Consider the following 23368-nt stretch of genomic DNA (forward strand, 5'->3'; position numbering starts at 1 on the left):
AGTATAAATGGTGTGGTAATTTGAAATTAAAGGGAAATGCTTTGAAATCTGGTAATGGGCAGCCCCGGGGTGAACAGTACACACTGCCTATAAGACTTCATCCTGGTTGCTATGGGAACCACCTCTCACATCCCCTTTTCAAGCAGAGCTATGACTGGGTTTAAAAAAAACATAGTTCCTCATCATGAAAAACTATCTTTGCCCCCAAACCCTAGATCATTGCTCACCTTGGATTCCTTTCAGAAAATTTTCCTGAGGCTTCCCCAACCTGGTGGACTGTCTGTGCCACTCTGTGCCTGGCCCTTGGTATAAAATTTGAATGAACGGCACTAACACTGACATGAGAATTAGAACACACTAGGTGCCCGGTGTGGGTAGCTGGCCCTAGCACACCCTTGTGTTGCCCCGAGTGGACGCCACAGGTGTTTACTCAAGGAGCTGGGTAGAACCACTGGCCCCATGATACATATCCTCAGGCCTCATGTATGTGGGGCTCCAAGGAAGCCCAGAGATCTGCCCTTAGTCTCACTGCCATGGGATTGGTCCTGGATTCTGATGTAGGGCTGCCAAGCACAGAACTTGTAGGAGCAAGAACAATTCACAGAAGTTCCTTTCATATCTGAGAGACATCTGAGACACAACTGCATTCTCTGTCGTGTTCTTTCGCCATTTGCACTTTCCCCCATTTATTTAAATTACCGTGTTAACCCAGACTATTAAGTTTGGTTGTGTGTGTGTGTGTGTGTGTGTGCGCGCGCGCACACGTGTGTGTTTTGTTTTTGCTTTTTTAACCACCCTTTGCCTAGGATAAAGTAAATGAAGTCTACATCTCTGTTCAGTAGCCTTTGAGTCCTGGACATATGGCTCCCTTCACGGTTGGCTTATAGGCTTCTAAGTGGGCTCTGGAGAAACTTTGTTTAAGCTTTCTGGATTCCCTGTAGTTTTTCCTTATTATATCCGTGCTTTGCAACAGTAGTCCTGACTAAACCCTAGTAACTCCCGTGCTTACCTTCACTATATGTAGGAAGTTACTTAAATTGACTACTTCGTCTACAATGGGTAGAGAAGTTCCCGTTTCCCTGCCCTGGTGTGCCTCCTTCTCCTGAGCTTGTACATCTGCTAGTGATTTTTCTAGGGTTAATTTGGGTGTTTTTATTTTTAAATTGGAACATGGTGTCTGTCTCTTCTCTGTGTGTGTTTTGGATGCAGCCCCTGTGCTAGGCATGCGGTTATTAACTCTACTGATACACCAGTTCACTCATTAGCATTTGCATTTTAAATTACAAGCTAGAGCAGACGACATTTATGCTATATTTGTACCATTGCCTTCTTCATGAATGATGTCGTATGTGCAGGGAATTCAGAAATAACTCCTCTAGGGCCCTGATGTATTTTAGTCTCTTTCAGCTATTTCTTTTTCACTCTTGATTCTCATTGTTTGATAGGGATTTTTTTAATTCTGTTCTAAGTTTAGACCTATTTGTGAGTGCTACTGATTGGGAAGTGCTAATGACAACCCAACCCTTTGTATCAAAATAGGCATATTGCACAGAGTGGCCACCTTTCCCTTTCGCATTGTGCTCCTGGTAAGCAGTGCGCTTTGATTAGAAAGGAGGGAATTTTCTCCTCCACCGTTTGGTGGGCGAGAAGACATGGTAAAGGGCACTTGTTCTTGCTTGTATTCATGCTCAGATCCCTCCTTTTTATAGTTGATTAGTCCACGGTTATTTGTTAAACCTATTATTGCATGGTGCTGCATGGGGAAGAAAGGGAAACTGTATGCCTTCACGGAGCTTATTTTTGACAAGAAGCACATTTAGATTGCACTAAGGACAGCACATACTTTAATAGTATGAGACCAGGTTAGAGGTGGCCTTTTTAAGTTTAAGTTCAGTCCTCCTGGGGGAACTGTTGCTATTGGCACATGGTGACTTCAGCACCTCGGGCACAAGAACCAAATCAGAAATGCCCACACATGGGGGCGCCCGGGTGGCTCAGTCAGTTACGCATCCGACTCCGACTCAGGTCATGATCTCACGGTTTGTGGGTTTAAGCCCCATGTCAGGCTCTGTGCTGACTGCTCAGCCAGGAGCCTGTTTCAGATTCTGTGTCTCCTTCTCCTTCTTCCCCTCCCCTTCTTGCATTCTGTCTCTCTCTCTCTCTTTCAAAAATTAATAAACATTACCCCCAAAAAATAAAAAAATTTAAAAAAAGAAAGAAATGCACAGCCATGGATCATGGACCTGGGAGTGGAACCTTCCTAGGCTTAGGCATGCCCAGATTAGCTTAAGCTAGTGTTTGGCTGGTTTCTGGCAGGAGATTAGAGGGGCAGAACTCTGGTACGTAGGTCTGTGTTCATGCCATCGTGCTGTTTCTTTGTGGTCTTCAAGTTTGGTTCTCTTGAGTTCTGTCACAGGGACCCTTCCATTTGGTGAAATCTAACTTAAAACATCATGAAAAGTCCCGGGAAGTCATATGGGAAGTTGTGCATTCTGGGTAAGCAAGCAAAAAATTTTCCAACTAATATAAACAATTTCTGTTCCCTCCTTCCCCACCGTCCTTCTCACTGAAGATCTCCTCTCATGTAGTCATCATTCTGCAAAGTAGCTGCTGGAATAACCAAAACATGAAGTTCGTGATCCAAGTACAGATGTGTTAGTTTAGAACCTGATCCCACTAAGGTGTGTCATTGTCACACATGGCATTTCATACAATAATAAAAGAAACTGCATTGTAATGGCATTTTTATTTTAAATGTTTGTTTATTTTTGAGAGAGAGAGGGAGACAGAGCATGAGCAGGGAAGGGGCACAGAAAGAGAGAGAGAGAGAGAGAGAGAGAGAGAGAGAGAGAGAGACAGGCACAGAATCCAAAGCAGGCTCCAGGCTCTGAGCTGTCAGCACAGAGCTCAACACGGGACTCGAACTCAAAGATCACAAGATCATGACCTGAGCCAATGTTGGGCGCTCAACCTACTGAGCCACCCAGGCGCCCCACGTGGTAATGACATTTTAAGCCTACTCTCCTGTTGACCCATTTCATGCTATGAGACTGGCCTCATGGTAAAAACTGCCACGTCACATTTACTCCTTATTCCCTTAGCAAATAGGGTTACCCTATGAATGAGTGCTTAATAACTTTTTTCCAGTTCCAAATCCTACTTCACATTTGATACAGCTCTGTATATTTTTCCTTGATTCTGTTAATTAGCCTTGTAATAAATTCTTACCTAGAAATCTGCTGATTCAGTGTTCTCCAGGAAACTCAGACCAACCACTACAAACATTGCAATCAGATCTCCAAATGGGCTTTGTTGTCTTGAGGGCCCCATAGGCCTGTGAGGGGTCCTTCCATTTAAACATGTAAGAGTTCAGGGACAGTTCTCCCTCACAACTTTACATTGGTTCCTTTCCCAAAAACCAAAGACATGTGAAGTCCTTTGGGAAAGCTCATGGACAAGACAATGTTAACAAAGAATTCTTACCTAGTCTGTATTCCTTTTTTTCATAGAGGTGGTCCCTGTTCGGCACATCCATTGTTTGCTGTGTACTTTAGTGGCTTCCATGAGCTCTGGACTCCAAATCCACGGGCCTCTGCGCCTCAGTGTTTTCTTCTAGCCTTTAGTGTCTTTTAGTCTCTGTGCCTTTTACCTGGCAAAACTGCTCTCCATGAACGAAGTTGGGCCTAACAGGGTGTGCACAAGTAGCATGGAGGAGATGGGGGCATCCCTGGAGACTGGCGAGTGGTAAGGCTGGAGCCACCTGTGCAGTCAGATGACGGTGCATTTGGTTGTTGGTGGCAGGCATCTAGAGGGTTCTTTCGGTAGCATTTGTAAATGCTGCCTAGTGATGCTGTTGGAGGCAGTTGAGACAAACCACTCAGTAAAGAACTGAGGAGTTCCCACACACTGTCTTTTGTGTTTTCATTGCATGTGTTATCCAGGTGAAGGGCTGATTGCTGCCAGTCACTCCTTGTCCTGCTGAGCTGGCGCTTCCGAGGGGAGGGCTGGGGCTGCCTGTGCTCCCCCAGCTGCCTAGCCATCCGTCCCTCTCGTGCTTCTCTGCACCTTCCTCCACTACGTCGTTGGCTTCTGACAGAAACCTTGAATTAAATGGGTTAGGAATAAACTGCTTGAATGCGTTTGTGCAAGATAGCTTCTCTCACCAGCTATCTGAAGTGCTTTTTGAAATACACGGGAGCCCTTTGTAAGCTGCTTTATAAGCTGTGAAGTCCATTGTTGCTGCTCTCTGCAGCCAGAGTGTCTCTAACCTAAGTAATGTCGACTTGGCTCCGGTCCAGGGCTTGGGATTGGAAACTCGCGTAAGCAGCAAAGCCGCCCACCAGAGTCACTAGCAGCTGTTGCAGGTTGGAGGATTTGCAGAAATTGAGATTGCTGTTCCCAGATATTGGCACTTGCCTGGTGATGAATGACCGAGTCTGTGCGAGGGGACTCTGTATGCTTTCCTTCGGACTTTTCTTCTCAGCCATCTATTGTGGCGCCTGCTCAATGGCCCCGTTGTGGAGGAGGGCGGCTGAATGAAGGGGTGAGTGGCCTGCCTCTGCCGCCATTCCCTCCCTCAATTGGCCTCAACTGAGACATTAATAATAGCTCTTTGATCCCTTGAACTGGTTCTTGGGGCAGGAATTTTCATGGCACCATAGCACAGATGCCAAGGGCTAAGAATCTAACCTCCAGAGGGTAGAGAAATGAACTTCACCTGAAAGAGTATGATGTGAACTTCGTTTTGATTACTCCGGTGTCTTTTGCCTTAACCTGCCTTTCTGTGCTAGCATAGCCAGAGAGGTAAGACCAAAGACCAGAAGTTTATTGTGATGAAGTCGTTAACCGCTAGTGTGTTTATTTCTGATAGGATTGCCCAACAGTGAAATTTTTAGAGGGTGGTGCCATTTTGTCTAATTTCTTCTTATCACGTGTACTTATGCATATTTATATATGCATATGCCGAAACCAGTGTTAGAATGTCATCTTCGTAGAGATTAAACTGCAAAAACATCAGCACGAAAGGCCTCCATAAGAGACCTCCACCCTCCTAACTTCCAGTCTCCCTCTCATGTCACCTTTTTATTTCATAGCAGTTGCCATTACCTGGAACTACTGGTTTATTCATTTGCTTTTTTGTTGACTCATTATATCACCAGAATGCAAGATACTTGAAGGCAGGGACCTTGTCTCACCTTATAGCTGTTGAAACCCTGTAGCGGTTCCTAAAACAGTGCCTGACCCACAGGTAGCACTCAGTAGACAGTTCTTGGATGAATGAATGAACAAAACACTGAAGTTTCTGGGCTAATACTTAGCTTATTTGAAAATTCAGAAAACAAAATACCTTCTTTCCCTTAGAGAATGAGCACTAGAGCCACAACAGCCCTAAAATAGCAAAGAGAGCACCGAACTGGATGTCTGTGTGGAGAACTAGATTAAGACTTAGAACTGTCCCCACAGTCCCATAGCCTCTCTGGGCCTTGGGTTTTTTCACTGAGTTGAGGGAGTGGATTATGTTTCTTTAGGGTTCATAGCAGGTCTGAATCACTAATAATAATAGCTTCAACTTATTGGAAATTTATGCTATGGGTTAATTCATTTAATCCTTACCACAGCCATATTTGGTGGATACCATTACCATCTCCATTTCATAAATGAGAAACTGAGGCCTAGAGAAGTTCATTACGTTGCTAAATAAGCAGTGCACATTTTCTGGATCATGTTGTATATGCTGTCGTTTAAATGCAGTGCCCAAATTGACATTGAACATATTGTTCCCAAGGTCTTAACCTCGTCTGTTTCTCCCATCTTCCCTGCATAATTTTATCGCATCTGCCTATGTTCTCTTGTTGGGGGTTACCCAAAGAAAGGTTAAGGGGACATTGGTAGTGGCTCTCTTTAGAAAATGTAGTAATGAGGTTATGGTATTTTAGTTGTTTCGGAGTTTGAATTTGTTTTCCGGCCCTCCAGATGACACCAGTAGGATCCCATCTGAGATGAGAGCATGGAGGCGACATGTGATTGTGGAGCAGCAGGCAGGTCAGACCTGTGGGATGGGTTTATGAGCTGGGGCATTTATGGACAAATTAAACTTTAGCCCTGAGTAAGCAAAGCCCTAAGCCAGTTATTACTGCTCTGGCACTTCTAATGGGTCCTATGCAACCCTTATAAATTATTCAGCTGCTTTCCTAATGAAGCCTAGTCCTGGTGGTACTTAAGCACAGCTTAGAACAGGTTAGAGGGAGAGAATATTTGCTGACCATTGGGGAACCCTCCTTTCTAACTTGGAGATGAAAAGGTTAAATGGGCTACTTGGAGTAGCAGACTTTTGAGAGATAATACAAGATAATACATGAAACTGGTGTTGAAATGTTAACATTGTAGACTAACAAAGAGCTTTCCTCTGAGGAAATGCCTGCTTAGGTTCCCTGGACTGACCCGATGCACCCTTCACAGTGTCTTGACTCTGGTGATTCAGTGCCCCAGGATAATCCAACATTTAAGCATCACAAGTTGTTGGGATTTAAAAAAAAAAATAATGATAATTCCTGTGACTTTATTTTGGTGTAACTTCAAATTTATAGAAAAATTAGACAGTAATACAGAGATCTTCCATTTACTTGTCCCATTTGCTATCAGTGTATTTTTAGAATCAGAAGATTTTTGCCAGATTGCCTCTCCTGTCTGTTAAACAGCATAAAATAATTGCTTCCATTCCATACAGAACACACTTTAAAAAAGAAAAAAAAGCTTGTGTGTCACCTTACTTGCTCCCTTGCCACAACCATGGTATTGCCCCAGTTTGGAAGGTGGGCTGCGGCAATTGTAGATCCTGGCTTTCCCAGGGAAACTCTTGCTTTCAAGCGCTGTGGTCAAAGTTCAGGCCTAGTGTCAGGTCAGTGGGTCTTTCTGGTTCAAAAGATATCCTTATAGCAGCTTTGGGCCCTGTCAGGTTCAGCTGTTTCCAGGGATGAGCGAACAGAAGGAGCACATCCGTCAGGTAGTTAGCCCTGTCTGTGCGCCACTGGGAGCCAGCACCCCCTCGTATCTCTGCATGCTTGCTGTCTTGAGCTTTTCGTGCTGCCCCTAGAAATGATAGGGGCTTTACGATCTGACTTCCCTTCTGATTTCTCTAAATAACGGATCAGATTAAAGCAAAATGATTCCTCCGTATATACTGCCAAGCATGTTTGGGTTCGATTTTTTAAAGGTGCTCTTCAAATGTCAGTGATTTCTTGATGAAGTTTGCATTTATCTGCATTCCAAGCTGCTGCGAGCTGCAGGACACCACAGAAAGGAATCTCAAGGCTGATGCTTCCCAACGTGCCCGCTCAAAAGCATGATAACTCCTATTCGAGGACCCTGTCTCATGTTTCATAGCACAACATTTTAAAGGTCTCTTTTCTCTTCGCTTTCAACTTTGCACATTCTTATCATATTTGCTCTTCTGCATCCACTCTTCCGGAATTTTCACCAAAATGAAAGCCATGTTGGTATGTGTACTCGTCCTCGCTGATTGTGTCTCTTTCAATTGCACTAGGCTGTGGTTTTTTCATTCATTGGTGAATGGCCTTGATTTTTTAACAGCAAGAAGTGTCATAATAGTGATGCCAGTGTTAATAGCATTTGTTCATCGTAGTCAAGCATTTAGCCCCCGTTGGTTGCCATGATCCTGCAGGGGACTTCAGCGAGATTGTCACCTTTTGGTACAGCAGGACGTTATTTGGCTTAGGAGGGTTGAGATAGGAAGCCTAATTATATGGGAATAAAATAGATGAAAGGTGAGATTGCAATACTTTAAAGGAAAGTTGATAATAGAAAGTTCACCGGACAGAGAATTGGAACACCTGGTTCTCATCCAGACTTTACTGCTCACTGGATTGCTTGTAACAGGGTTCACACAGGTGTCTGCCCCTACTTCTACGACTCCCATTGGCTGTACTTTTATAGGCTCTGTCCCACTGTTACTAACCCCAAGACATTGTCCCAGCTCTGTGGCCTTGGATTCTGTTAAATGATAGCTGACATTCTTTCAAGCCCTAAAACTTTCAAGGGCCCTTCTTTCAGGGGCCCTTATGAGCCCTCTTGCATTTTGAGTTTGAAATCAAGTCAGCTGGCCAGTAAATTGAGTTGACAAAGTTTTCACCTTGATATAAATGTAATCTATGTGAGTAGGAGTTGACAACGTCGAAGACAGCCAGTGTCTTCTCTCAGTTCATCAGATAAACACTCTAACTGGATGACAGACCTCAGTTTTAAAGTATCCTGGGCTTAAAGGTGAGCTAGCCAAAGGCTAATGCTAATGCCATCGATCCAGTTCTCAGAAGAGCAATTAGGACCCTAATGAGATGAGGACCAAGGGTTTCTGGGATAGCACCAGAGAGAAGTTGAGAAGCTGCCTTACCAGCTTCCTTGAAGGCAAGCCGCTTGTTTGGGATGCACCCTTTGCTCACACATCTCCCCTGTATTCATGTAGGACGTAGGCCCCGACATGGCCCAGCTGCCTTATATTTCTCATTCTCTTCTTGGTGGGATTATACATTCACTGTGCCTGAGCATTGGCTTTATCTGGAATTTGTTTTTCTTCTTCACGTGCCCATTTTTTAAAGCTACAGATTTCAACACTTAAGCTGAGAAATACTTACGGGTAAAATTCCATTAGAATGCTGGTTCGCCCACTTCACACATGAGGTATATTAAGGGTTCACCTTTAGCAACAACCCAATTAGTAATTGCCAATACCGCTTATGTGCGGTGTGGGATTGTTAACAGTTGCTATGAGAACCTTCAGTTTTGCATTCCCTGACTCACTTTACATGAACAATGCAAATGTGAAGAGATTTGAAGTGGGGGGGGGAGATTATAAGACCCGGAGCTGGCAAATAAATGAAGCTGTTCTTTCTTGAATCATTTTGAGTGGTAAGTTCTCAGTGATCATTCAGTTCTTCCGCCTCCTGCCCTTGTGGTAGTTTGTTTTCCCTAAATCTTTAAGAAGGAAGTAAAATAGTTTGACCTTTATTTGCATTGAGCTTCAAAACAGTTCAAGTTCAATACTTAGCAGGAAGATTGCCTTTAATGAGCTACGTTTAGAGGAGGTGGATTTTAATCTCTTAATGTTTGGAAGGAGATGAGATGCCTGTACACAGTGAGAAAGTTTGCAGCCTTATCTATTATATTTGAAACTGAATCACTCTCCCAGCAGCATTTAAGAACAACAACAACAAAAAACTGCGTGGGTTTCTTTTTGTTGTTGTTGTTTTATTTTTGGGGGGCAAAAAAGCATCTCATCTATAGCATGTGCCTATGTGTGGAATCTTGAATTAAAAAAAAAAAAAAAAAAACCCACTCAAGTAGCTCAGAAGTCCTCTTTCCTTGTTTTGGACTTCAGCTGAGAAAGAAATTCTGGTTCCAGACCAAGCTCCTTCTCTTCCTTCCCAGCTCCCTCCCCTCCTCAGGGTGAAGTGTGGGTTAGAGTCTCTAAAGAAGGAAAAGGTGCTTCCTCAGCCTTTGTCAGCGCTAATCGCCAGCTGTCTTTAGTGCTCTATCACTTTGTTTTTTCTTTCCCTTGTTATTTGGTGGGCCTGGTTTTATGCTGAATAGAAGAAGATAGAAGATAAAGAGTGCTTAGTTATCCCTCCTCCTTCCTCTCATTCCTTGTCCTCTCCTTGCACCTGAAAAAGGATTATAATGCTAGGGTGGACATTCTTGGTTTGCATTTTGGAGCAGGAGCTTTATAGGAGGGCCTGTAGTCAGCATCCAATGGGAACTGGCTGTACTGACCACTTGTTGGTGTGAGTAGTAATGTGCCCTCAGAGTCCCAGGATGGTTCCCTGGCACTTCCAGATATAGCTCGAAAGCTCATCAGTCCCAGTGAGTTCTAGCATAGAGCTTCTCAAATTTGTTCAGTAGGTCTGATGCAGGGCCAGAGAGTGTGCTTGTCTATCAAGGTTCCTGGCGATGTCATTGCTGCTAATTTGCAGACCACTATTGAATGGAAATGGTCTAGACTCTCTTCCTGTTTTGTTTTTCCTTGGACTTGGATATTAGGAAATATCAATTGCACACACAAAACCTTAGTGGCTAAGAGGTCAGGTTTTAGAGCCAGTCCCCATCTAGTCTTAGGCTCCCCACTTGCTAGATATTTGAAACTCTGTTTCCCCATTTAAGAAGTAGGGGATGAAATGGTGTTACTGTGTAATCAACAAATCATTCGTGGTACTTCTTATCCAGGGATCAGCAAAACACTATGTGGCCATTTTGCACCCATACTTGATGCATGATTTGAATTCTGTTCACAGAAATGCCATCTGGGGCACCTTATCCTTGTGATATCTGAGGGCAGTCCTGTACTTGAACCAGGGCCATACTTGGCTTCCCCTCTCATCCATGAATGTAGAACTGTGTTCTTAATGTTATGTTCCTTTCCTCCTCTTCACATTAGTCCTTGTTTATTTTGCTGTTGGTGTTTAAAGTTTCTTTATTTTGAGAGAGAGAGAACTCAAGCAGGGGACGGTGGGGAGAGCCCAAGCAGGCTCTGTACTGTCACCGCAGACCCCTAACTGTGAGATCATGACCTGAGCTGATATCAAGAGTGGGAAGCTTAACCAACTGAGCCACCCAGGCGCCCCAGCCCTTGCTTGTTAAGAGGTGTGGGGCCCTTAGTGCAGCATCCTAAGCTGGTCAGTCGTTGTGGCCTCATCTTCTGGAGCTGTAATGGATGTTTCCTGCCTTGATACCTATATTAAAATTCTCTGTGTGGAACAGCAAAATGGGGAAGTTAGCCCTCCATGAAGGATACCCAAGCATTGTTTTCAGTAGCAGTGGTAGTTGCCGATTGAATCTCAAATATGTAAGGTTATACACTCTCTAACAATAGAGGTTCTGTGTCTGCAAAGGAATTCTTTCTAGAGAATAACATTGATTTATTCAGGACAAAATGTGATGGTTAAAAGTAGAAGATGGAAATGTGGGGCTGAAATGGTTGAAAGGCATGCCCAAGATCATAGGGCCTTTCACACATCCTGGTCCCTTCCTTAGTAGTGAGTGTAGGAACCTCAGCAAATGTCCTCAGGTGTCCTCTTGAATTATGGGGTGGCGGGGGACTTTTTCTAGGAGAAGATTCCTTGGTTCTTATTTGGGCCTGCATGTTGGAAAATCCACATTTGCCACGTTGAAGTGTAGCTGGCTTCTATTCGTCCTTCACTTCTCAGCTTCTCATTTTTTCCCAGAGAACTTTGCTGACTCCTGGACTAGAGTAAGCCATTCCTTCTTAGGTGTTCCTAAAGTTCCCTGTAGTTCCCTTCCTTATGTTTTTATGCAAGCCTTCTCTAATAGATGCTAAGCTTCCTGAGTCTTTGTGTTGCTCATCTCTTGTGTTCCTGGTGCTTAACACTGTGGTGCCTGGCACATAGCAGGCACTCAATAAATACGTGTTGAGTCAAGTGGAAACTTCATCTACTTCTGGAGCCCTGCATTCTTCAGTGGAAAACAGAGAGCAAGAAAGTGATGCATATTCTTATATACAGCCTCATCATATAGCAGCTTTGATGCTCATTTCTGTTGGATATCATTTCCAAGATACTTGTGGAGTTTTGTTCGGTAGTTGTATTTGTGGCACCAACGTGCATTTGTAATGCTCTTGGGAGCATATCCTGCCTCCAGGAACTGGGACTGTACATGAGTAAAAATCATCACTGATTTCCAAAGAGCAGGCATCAGCCACAGAGGGTGCAACATGATGGAGTAAGCTCAGGGAACAGGAGAAAGCAAACTTCACTTAGAAACTACTAGCTGTAGGCTAAAACCTCAGAACTCGTAGCTTTCTGGCATTTTTCAGACCCTATAGCCTTTGTGACCCCTGGAGATTCCTGAGCAGATCCATCAGGCAGGGAGGAAAGCAGCTCTGTTGGATTTTATCGCTTTTTGCTTTAGCTTTCCATGCTACACGACAACAACAACAATCCAGATTTTTTCTGAAGTTGCCTATCAAAATTGAAAGTGTCAGATACCCAATATTTTGAGGCCAGTAATTAACTAGAACATTTTTATTTATGTAGACGCCTGTAAAACATCTTTATCAATATAATCTTGACCTTTTTTCCTAGTATGGGTGATTGTAACGCAAATAAGAAGAGCGTACAGTTAAAAGAGAAGAAAGCATCTGTGATTAAAGTGATTGACTTACTCAGCAGTTTCCTCTCCCTCCGCTGTTCAGGGGCCATGTGCTAGAATGTTCTCTTCCTTCCCATTGAACTTTTCTTCCCTCCAACTTTACCACCCACGCAAACTTCTCATTCAGAGATTCCTCTTCCAATCTTTTGTAGTTTCAATCCCATTTCTTCTTTATTTACCTCAGTTATTTTTCTTTTTCCTGCCCCTAGTTTTTTTTCTCTCCCACTTGCTTCTAAGAAGGAAACCTTTCTTTTGCGTGGCTTGTGAACTAGTGCCTATGCGCTCAGTGCTTTTACATGGATTGTTCATTTAATCTCCCTTAACTTTGTCAATCTGCCCTTTATTTAATTTACTGTCACAATGATAGTTTGGGGGATAGTAAAAGAAATCAAGGAAAAGTTTTATATGCTTTGAATCAAATGAAATTTTTTCCCTCATACCATCAGTGAATCCTTTTCACTTACATCTGAAGCTATTGGAAAGCAAGTCTTGTTAATTTTCATTTATTCAGAGGCTGCTTATCCAATTTGGCAATTATCACTTCCTTCTCTGCACTCTCCTGCTGCTACTCTTATCTTAGCCTTTTCACTGTTCCTCCTCCACCATAGGGAAGGAGAGGGGAAAGGAAAGAAAATTTAAACAGTAAATGTTGCTCCTTATTTTTAATTAGATTTTTCTGAGGCAATATGTAAAAACTGACAACAGTTAGGTTCAGGAAATTGGATTGACTTTCTCAGATTCACTGTCTTATAAGTATCTATTGGTTTTGTGGGCAGACATGGATTGACTGATTGATGTAGACGAGAAGTTACAAGGGGCAACTAGAAGAGTGCCACCCGATGTAATGAACCTGGAGAACCTGTCTTCCTTCCTTCCTTCCTTCCTCCCTTCCCTCCCTTCCTCCCTTCCTCCCTCCCTCCCTCCCTCCCTTCCTCCCTTCTTTCCTTCCTTCACACAGGTATTTACTGAATGTGCACTGTGTTCCAGGGACACAGCAGTGAACAGGACAAAAGCCCACCTCCATGGCGCTGATGGTGGGTTTTTGTATGGCGTTGCAGTACTGACGATCTGACCTATGGAACTGCGTATCTTCCTTCCCGCCACAATGCAGCACACGATCCTCCTGAGAGCAGGAGCCTTTGTTATTACCTTCTCAAGTAAGATTGTCAGTCTTTCCTTCGTTTCTGCTGGATTTCTTCTGTGTGATTAAACAGTGGCGCTGCTGGATACTTGAAGCAAGGGTTGAGAGAGACCCTGGGGAGACTTATTTCATCCTCTAATCTCTTATGTCTTCAATTTTGTCCCTCTTCCCCTGGAAGCTCAGTCTCCATCCATGTGACCACTCTCCAAGAGCGTTGTGTTTGTGTTGGCAGAAGTTAGGATCTGGAGAGCAATACTTCTTATGGATTAATTGCCAAAGTAATTATATTGTAAAATAATACGCGTGATTGATACTTAATATATCCCTCTCTAGGGAGCTGGAGAGCTTCACTGATTTGGAGAGATGAGCCAGTTGCTTGTTTAGGAGCAGAGCTTTGTGTGAAAAGCCAAATTAATAGCCTGGACGTGAAAGCGGGAGCAGATACTGGCAGATGGTTAGAGGTTAACCGCCTTCACCATAAAGGGTGTTGTACCAGGAAGGAGCCCACTGGTTACACTCAAGAAATGTAAATCTCTTGGGGGTGCCTGGGTGGCTGAGTCAGTTAAGCCCCCAGCTTCAACTCAGGTCATGATCTCACAGTTCGTGAGTTCGAGCCCCATGTCGGGCTCTATGCTGACAGCTCAGTGCCTGGAGCCTGCTTCAGATTCTGTGTCTCCCTCTCTCTCTGTTCCTCCCTCGTTCACACTCACGCTCTCTGTCTCTGTCTCCCAACAAAAACTGAATAAATGCTTAAAAAAGAAAAGAAAGAAATGTAAATCTCCAGGAGGTGATAAGAAGAGGTAGTTCTCTTGCCTAGAAGCGGCGTCTCTAGTATCTGCACTGGGGTTGCTTGATCCGGACACCCCCCCCCCCCCCCGGCCCTCCTGCTGCCACAGCTGGCGCTGACTTGAAGGGTACTGGCTCCGAGCAGCAGCTCTGTAAAGTCTCTCTTCTTTCTTGTCGGGAAGAGCACATACAGCCTCTCGGTGTGGGCGACGTCCACATAACGAGAGCGCCTTATTTATTTTGGGCCCATGAGCTTGCGTAACGTGCCTATTTAACACCCTCCTAAAAGCGCTTTTCAGCACATGAGCAAGTAAGGAAGCCCACTAAATCCTGCCTCTTCTGGGCACAGTGGGCTGTTTAAGGTTGTTCCTGCCGCTGTGTATTTATGGACAGGGGCTGGAGTTATGACATTTATCTCTGTTGGTTGGGGCACTGATATATAACTGCCTGCGGCTCCCATGGAGAGCGGCACCTTATCTTGAGAGGGAGCTGTAAGAGCACGCCCGTAACTCATCCTGCCATGCTCTGCGGCCATCAGTGTTGGAAACCACTTCACCCACCTGCTGGGGGCGGGGGGAGGGGCACACAGTCATACTTACAAGGGAGACTTTGGTGAAAAATTATCTAGGGTTTAAAAGCGCAAGAGAGGGAAACATCGCTCCAAATAAGCTCTCCTCAGGGTGGCCTGTTTTGACCTGCTTCCCGGCACGCTCTTCCTTCTCTGTGTTTAGCCATATAGATTTGGGTTGGTTTTAAAGAAAAGTTTGAGCGATTTCTTTTCTTTGCTGTGTTTTTGTTCTTAGGAAATACGTGGTAACTAATGAACATGTGGGAAATAGAAAAATTAAAAATGAACAAACACATGGTAAACACTGATATGGAGACATACCAGTCTCCACCATTTGTGTGTAAGTACTTTCCCATTGTGTTCTCAGCCTATTCCCTGCCTTCTCTGAGAGCCAAGAAAGACTTGGTTTGATCTCCAGATCTGATGCACAGGCCCTCAGTAGCTTGGATTAACTTGTCTGTTTCTGTGCCCTGAAAATATAGGATTGGTAAACTTAAAGGAGATTAAAAACAGAAAACTGAATAGAGAATTGGATAGAAGCCAGGCTGAGTCCTGTTGTTATATTGTCCTTGGTCCTGGCCCTTGGAATTTGTGGTTGAGCAGAAATTTAGGGCTCCTTTTGAACTTTTGAGACCCAGCCTTTTAAGGACCAACAGCCACCCCATTTCTTGGACATATTATCAGGGATCCTTAGTGTATAGAATCAGTTTATTCTAATCTTTCTTCCAGACAGGATTCTAGTCTCTTGTGAGTCTTTCTGCTTCTGTTCTCATGACCCTCCTGATCTGCCTTCCATGTACCAGAGAGACCTTTCTAAAATGTACATCTGCTCCTGTCATTCCCCTGCTTGTGACTTCTCGGAAGTTTCTTTGCCTTCAAAATAAGGCATTTATGGCCGTCTGGGACCTGAGCCCTGCTCACCTTTAGAGCTTTGCCACCCTTCACCCCCACCAGACCTCTTCCTGAGCAGAGGCACTTGAAGTATCCAGAACCAGCCATGCTGACCTCGGCGCTGTACACATTCTGCTCGCTCAGGTTGGAGTGTCTGGTGTCTTCTCTCCTTCCGTCATCACCCCTTCACCCCCAGGAGTCTGGCTCAGGTGTGTGCTTTCCGGGAAAGCTTAGTTTAACATCCTGACTATCCGTGCACATGTCTGTCTGTTGCTCTAACCTGTATGTTCCTTGTTCATCTCTTCTGTATGAACATATGCCCAGCCCTTAGCCCAGTGCCTGGCCTGGAGGAGGAATAGGAGGAATGCGTCCCATGTATGCTGAATGAATGGAACAGTGCTCGATTTTCATACGGTAATCGCCTGCCAGGTCTCTGCTACCGTTTGCTTCCTCTGGGACTGTGGGTGCTCCATGAAATCCAGAGCCCAGGCACCCCACTTCTTTCAGTTTCTCCACTATGTGCAGTAAAACCGTGGAAGATATTTCAGATGGCATCCAAAGGAGTGACAAGTTTGTGTTGGCAAAGATAGCATACATGTGAAATCCGTTTAAATTGGTGAGGAAACGAGGCAAGGATGAGGTTACAGAATGGAAGTTCATGTGAGAAGACACAGTGAGGGAAAGCTCCGTGGAGCGCCTGGAGGCTCAGCAGAGACCTGAGGGCTGTTGCCTGGTCTACCAGTCATGATTACGGAGTTCGAAGGACAGAAATGAACCACAGTTGAGGGCAAGTCAACTTGTCATCCTAGGCCTGGGCACTCTGGGTTTGGTGCTACATGTGTATGCACATGCACCCCTGCGTGTGTGCAATTTTTGCTGTCTTCTCCCTGGAGGCCCCACCTCCCTTACTTTACCGTACGTCACTCCTCATCTGTCACATTATACAATTTGCTTGTTTATTATCTTTTTCCTCCATGAAAGCAGGAATTCCTTTCTCTCCATTCACCACCATAGAGGGAAACCTAACACCTAGGACATCGCCTAGTCCATAGTGGGTCTTGAATCAATAGAAACCTTTTCCCTAAAAAAGGGAGGATAGGATAGGAGACCGTATAGAAAACGAGCATTTACCAGTCTGCTACTCATTGTTCTGTGGCCAGGGGAACTGGAGATCATGAAAATGCATACTCCTGAAGTTCTGTTCCCAGCTCCCCAAGAAAATAAGTCTAAGTTCAGTTTTTCTTCAAAGTTGTCTTGCCATGTTAAACCCACCACTTCTGAGCCATGGGAATAGAGAGGCGATGGTGTTGGGACCACATCAGCACCGTGTTTGGAACCAACGGTAATTTGCTAACTAGTTTCCTCTCCTGCAGAGGTTCTCGGCCTCCTGTCTGGAACTTGCCCTGCTGGAAGCCCAGCCCTTCTCATGTGCTGTCCCTGCAGGTGGTGGCCAATTAAATGGCCATCTCATTGTGAAAATGCCTGTACGGAATTGAAACTCATTCCCTTATCTCGTTCTTCTGATGCCACACCTGCATCTTGTTGACTTAAAACAGAGACAGAGAATATGACCTCCTAAATTTTCTGTTTCTGGCCATTCATTGTGTTCCTTGGAAAGCTGTAGTTTCCATTCCTTTTGGTATGTACTTTTTAAACAGCAACAAAATTATGGGCTTGTCCTCGCTAGTCTTGGCTGTATGGTAGAGGTGGTGGGTCGTCGAGAGCAGGATTGCTCACGATTCTGAGAGTAAGAAGGGTGGGGTGAGAATAATGGCGGCAGGTAACTGTTGTGATCAGCGGCGTTTGGCTGCTGCTTCACCAGTGCAGGGCTCTGTGTTGAAGGCTAGGGGGCAGGAGGATGCATGGGGAACCATGTGGACCAGCAGGCCCCAGCTGAATCTACGTGAAGTCCAGTAGTACAAGGCCTGTCCATATTCAAGAGTCAGGTCACCTATGGGAAGCTTCCTCCCTATCAAATCACCCGGTCCTTGCTGCAGAGGGGTTTAGGATAAAGTGGTTTTCTCTTCTGAATTACTTTAGTAGGCACTTACTTTTCCCCCAACATTGTTAAATGCTGCATAAATAGTAGCTTATCTGATTTAATATGTATAATAACCCTATAATGCATTTCGACTTTTATCTCTTTCATAGGTAAAGAAACTGATACCAGTTGGCTGTGTAAATGGCACCCCTGGAATGAATTGGGGCCTTGCAGGCACAGCCATGCATGGGGGCCCTGAGAGGCACAACTAGGGCTAACCCTGAACTACTTTGAGTGTCATAGTTGGCAGGCAGGTTACTGACAAGAGTCCTGTAAGACCAGAGTTCGGGTTCCTTCTGAACACGTCGTTTTAAAGAGACTATTTTATGTCATTTTCATCCATTCTTATGTATCCAGAGTGCTTGCTTCTTCTCTGTGGAACTGTGTCTGTTCCACTTTAAAACAGGCAAGTGGCCCTTTCCTGAAGCACCAGTCGCCTTTCATGCCTTCCCTCAGGTCTGTGCAGAATGCATGGGTGCGAGGGGTGCCGGGTGGCTCAGTCAGCAGAGCATCCGACTTCGGCTCAGGTCATGATCTTGCAGCTCGTGAGTTCGAGCCCCACATCGGGCTCTGTGCTGACAGCTCGGAGCCTGGAGCCTGCTTTGGATTCTGTGTCTCCCTGTCTCTCTGCCCCTAACCCACTCGCATTCTGTCTCTGTCTCTCTCAAAAATAAATAAACATTTAAAAAAAAAAAAAAAAAAAGAATGCATAGGTGAGGAGCTGTGGGGAGAGTAAACTGTGGGTCCACATTCTGGAGGCATCAAGCATGAGTGCCAGACTAGAACCAGTGACTTCTTGGCCGCCTGGTGTGTGTCTGCACACACAGGAAATGTGACTGCAGGTGTGAGTTGAGGGTAGAGGGATAGAGAGCACGTAGCACGCTGGCATGTTCGCTGATTGCCACTGTTATTACAGATCTAAGGCAGTGTTGAATTAGCCAATTAATAAAAATGAATATGCCATTGGAAACTACGTTTGTGTGGGGCTTTTTGTTGTTGTTGGTAAATTGGCTAATTTAACACCATCCTAGAATGGTAGCGATTGTAATAGCAGCAGCCCACGAGTTCAGGAGAAGGTGGGGGTGATTCCCTCCAGAGCTTCCTCGGGCATTTCCACATGCCCTGTGCTCTTATTCTGTGAGGCAATGGGGTAAGCTGTATCTGCACATCAGCTGGCAGTGGCCTTTTGGACTCCACAGGATGCTGGCCAGACCTTCGTTGTCATGGGGGTGCCACTTAGGAGTTGTTCCCTTGGCACACTATGTTGCCATCGTTTTTATATACACATTCCTACACATATAGCTGTTAGTATATTTATTCATCCTGGATGCCATTCTAACAGTGACTCTCCATTTCACTCAAAGTAAAAACCAGAGTTTTTATTGTGGCCTCCAAGTATGGCCCATCTACCCCCCCCCCCCACCCCCCTAGTGTATGTATTCCCAACATGTGCAATTATGCTTGGCATGTGATAGGTGCTTGGTAAATATTTGTTGAATGAACAAATTCTGACTAGCCACAGTGCTCCCCCATGATGGGGAGATCTAGAAAGCTGTGTTGGCAGTCATGTGGCAAGTGTAGATTTTCACTTCATCCTCAGTACTTTGCAAACACCAACCAACGGAAAAGTCCCTTCGTGTTCTGCCTCCCTCCCCCAACCCCTTCTTCCCCAGAAGCCTGCCATCTATCCTCATCAGTTGGAGAGAGAGGTAGAAATAGACCTGCTTCTCAAGCTGCTGCCCATTTGTGCTCTGGAGCTGACTGGTGGGGAGATAAGGGCCAACAGTGCCTTTGTTTCTGTCACTTTCTCCTTTCCCAGTCCCACATGGCAGTATCTGGGCCAGTATTACAGCTGCTGGCTGAGACACCCTGTTTTTCTCACCTTTCTAGAATGGATCCTCATTACTGATTCCTAGCCATACTGGAGGCATAGACTTTACCTAAGACAGTTTACTGTGTGGGATCGCCTGGATAGGCATTACTGGTCTTTGTCACTAAATGCCATTAGCAGCTCCCCTCCTTCCAGCCATTGCAGCAACCAAAAATGTCCCCTACAGATATTCAGACTCCCTTTGGAGCTGATACTGCTTCTAAGACCCACTAATCACGAGGTGAAGAAGAAAGAAAATATATCTAGAAAATGAGGTGGGGTTACAGAAGTTTTGCTGAGCATCATACTTTTTTTTTTTTTTTTTTTTTTTTTTTTTTTTTTTTTTTGAGGCCCTGGCTGAGGTTAAATAAAGATGAATTAATAATGAAGTCAAATCAGCCTGGTTATAGGACTTATCCCATTCAGCTATGCTCTACAGCCCTAGGGGCATCACTTGCTGAGAAAATAGACATTAAATCTGTATTCACCATGATCCTTTTGTGTTAATCTGTGCAGCAAAATGGACCAGGTTGCCATCTATATTCACATCTTCTCGGAGTTATATTTTAGGAGGGAGATTAGGGCCAGACTCTGAGAGCCTTTAAAGGATTATATCAGATGCCGCAGTGTTACAGTGAAATTGGAACGAAGGCTCAACTTCTGAGAGGCTCGATACTAGGCTGCCAGTTGCCCACGAACATCCTGGAATGGAGTTTAGGGGAATCCCAAGAGGCGATAGTCCCGGGATGGACTTGGGGGCATAGAGAGGTCCTTGTCAGAGGTGCCTCAGTCAATTTCCCTTTTTTCTGTCCAGAGAAGCATTCATTAAATGCATCCTCATCCCTTCAAACCATGTAAACCCACACACACGTGGGCCCTCTCTAGGTTTCCCACAGTCAGAGCATTTTATCCAGATAGTTATTGGATATAATGAGAAATATATACTTAACCTGCTTTGCAGGATTAGGTAATTAAGGAGCGTGAAGTTTGAACGTATTACTGAATATACTTCTAAAATCTTGTTACAATCAGTGGCAGTTTTTTTCAGACACTAACTACAAATGGTGTTTACTTACAAATATTTTTTCTCTTTTTTACAAATGGAGCTACATGATGATGAGGTCTAGATTCAGGTATCTTCATTCTGAGCTGCATGAAAAGCAAGCTGAAGTAAGAAAATAGAAGAAAGTTTAGGATGATAACAAATAAAATTAAATCCTTTGCCGCTGTAACAAACACGTGCAAAAAGTACTCGTTTTCAAGAAAGGAAAAAAAGCAAAACCTAAAACCAAAACAACCAAAGTTTAAATACCACTTTTGCCACGTGAAATTGTCTAATCAGCCTCATTTTCTTCTATTGACATCATCAGCTTCTGTTTGTTCTGATGCTTCATTTTTAGTATCTTTATGGGCTTATGAAAGCAGAAAGATTCCCTGGGTTGGAACAAGCTTCTCTACCATTTCCTGTGGGCCCATTCTCAACCAAAATAAATCAACACAAATGCCAGTGTCTGCTCTCTTGCCAGGCCTCTGAGACCTCCTTGGAAGAAAAAGGGTATATCTTATCAAGCTCAGTGAAATCAACAAGCAGATTTAACCCAGAATACCCTCCTGCAGCAACACTGTTCCCCTTTGGGGACAGCAGGGCATCATACCAGCACCACTGATAGCTGATTGGCCTGCTCGTTCTCAGCACATAACCTATGAGCTGCAGGGATCTGATCCTGTAAGCTTATTAAGATCATTTTGCATAACTTTTAGAAATTAAGAGAGTATAGAGGCGCCTGAGTGGCTCAGTTGGTTAAGCATCCGACTTTTGGTTTCAGCTCAGGTCATGATCTCACAGTTTGTGAGTTCAAGCCCTGCATCAGGGTCTGTGCTAACAGCAAGGATTCTCTTGGAATTCTCTCTCTCTCTCTCTCTCTCTCTCTCTCTCTCTCTCTCTCTCTCTCCCTGCCCCTCCCCCACTCGCTGTCTCAAAATAAATTTAAAAAAAAATTTTTTAAAGAAATTAAGAGAGTATAAAGGTAGGATAACTACATTGTGCGTAATGTATTCCTTTTCTCATTGTGATTAAAAAGAAAAATAATTCCAGAGAGTTCTAATGTAAAGCCGTAGTACTTTTAACGTAAAGGAGTATGATGGATTCTCCTACTACTTGGAATTGCTGTGCTAGGAGGAAGATGGGGAAAGGGAATGAATATAGTCAAATAAATTAAGCCTCGAAACCCAGATAGTGCTGTGTAAGCAAGCTGACTACAAATCAAACAGAGAAGTGTTTGCTGAAGAATATGTGATCTTAGTTGAGGCTGAACGAAACCAGCCTCTTTGTACATATGTGTATATTTCTCTTGACATGTGCAAAGTCTGCAGTCCCAGATCGCTTTGGCAAAAAGTATCCGCCATCCGTGAAGAAGAAAACTGCAGAGCAGATTTCCCCGGATAGCAAAGAGTAATCTTTGTCAAATGTAGATAAGCCTGTTGGCAAAGAGTAGATTGGACTTTTTTTCTGTATGGTTTTTCTGGCTTTAAGGATCCCCAGATTTCCTGTGTTTGTTTATTGTTTTTAATATGTGAGTTTTATTTCTTAACATTGTTCTGGCTAGCATATATCAACCTGAAAGATCAAGTCCTGGTGTGGGTCACAGTGATCAAGCCCGGTGTGTTTGATCAGGCCCATCATGCAGGCAACTTCTGTCAGCCTTTCTGGAGAAAGTACTAAAAACCGTCCAGCTTCTCATTTTACAGAGGAGGAAACAGAGGCACAAAGAAATGGAATGGCATTGTCATGGTCACAAACTCTTTGTAATACAGCGGGGGTTTCATCCCATGGACTTGTAACTCTACAGCTTGCGTTCTGCAGTAACACATTTCCTAACTTAAAACCTTTTTTGAACAGATTGCTTCCAACTCAGAGCCAAAGCTACTTTAAGCAGCAGTTCAAATGATACTGTGATCTCTTGGAGTCTATAGAAAACTTGGGAGTAGAGCATATTTTCCTTCTTAGAACCTCAAGTCAAATCAACAATTACTTTATAGCTTATTCTGATGATTGCATTCTATTTGATCTATTTTTCTCTAAGTTGTTCAACAGCCTTAGGCCAAAATCATTATGTTCTGACCTGAACAAGGAGATTGGGGCAGCTGGATTTGAAACTGTGAAATGCAAAGCATGAATAGGGTACAGCAAGTCATTGTCTTGGGATGAGTGTAGATGGTGAGTGAGGGAGTACTGGTGGGTAAGACTGGAGCTGTGTATTTCTCAATGGGGGAGCCAGAGAGGCATCTTGGGTGGAATGTTTACTCCTTGTCTGGACTTGCCATGAATTGCAGGATGTTGAACATCTTATCCTCCCCCCAGAAATACCACAGCACCCTCTGCCAGCGCGAGCACTGAGCACATCAGTAGACCGAGCAGTCCCACAGCAAGAGCTCCCAGAGGATGTTGCACGGTCCCCAGTGAGAAATCTGTTGTTTGGTACCACGGGTGGAGAAGGCGAAAGGTAGAAACTGAGGGAACACTGCAAATTCACTGTCCTGATTCAGGACCTTGCAGTATCCTTTTCAGTAGGATCAGTGTTTACTGACCGTGACATCCAGAGAGCGCACCCCCGTGCCACCCTGATGCCTCATGTACAAGTTAGTGGCAAGAATGGGAGTGATGAAAAAAATGTTTGCTGAAATCGCGATGGGGAAAAAATCCGTAAGGAATGTAATTTCTGTTTTCATGTAACTATCACTTGTTGCTATCTGTGCTGTAGCTTTCTGGGAGCCTGAATAACGGCAGCTTGATTTACTCTCTTCCTGAATTCCCAGCTGTTGTCTGTTCTTCATGCTTCACAAACCTCAGTCAGAAACAAGTCCTGGCATCGAGGAGATGCAGGCCCTTTCTTCCCA

General features: G+C 44.4%; 1 protein-coding gene and 1 long non-coding RNA gene across 2 annotated transcripts in view; one reads left to right on the plus strand and one right to left on the minus strand.

Moving 5' to 3' along the window:
• Nucleotides 1-23368, plus strand: part of SND1 (staphylococcal nuclease and tudor domain containing 1) — a 427290-nt gene that overhangs the window by 283760 nt on the left and 120162 nt on the right. The window lies entirely within an intron of this gene.
• Nucleotides 6545-20640, minus strand: LOC123606815. The gene is made up of 2 exons (XR_006716508.1): nt 20548-20640; nt 6545-7754 (listed from the first exon to the last, which is right to left on the minus strand). It is a non-coding gene; the product is annotated as an uncharacterized LOC123606815 (long non-coding RNA).

This window comes from Leopardus geoffroyi, chromosome A2, assembly GCF_018350155.1.
Source record: "Leopardus geoffroyi isolate Oge1 chromosome A2, O.geoffroyi_Oge1_pat1.0, whole genome shotgun sequence".
Taxonomy (NCBI): Eukaryota; Metazoa; Chordata; class Mammalia; order Carnivora; family Felidae; genus Leopardus; species Leopardus geoffroyi.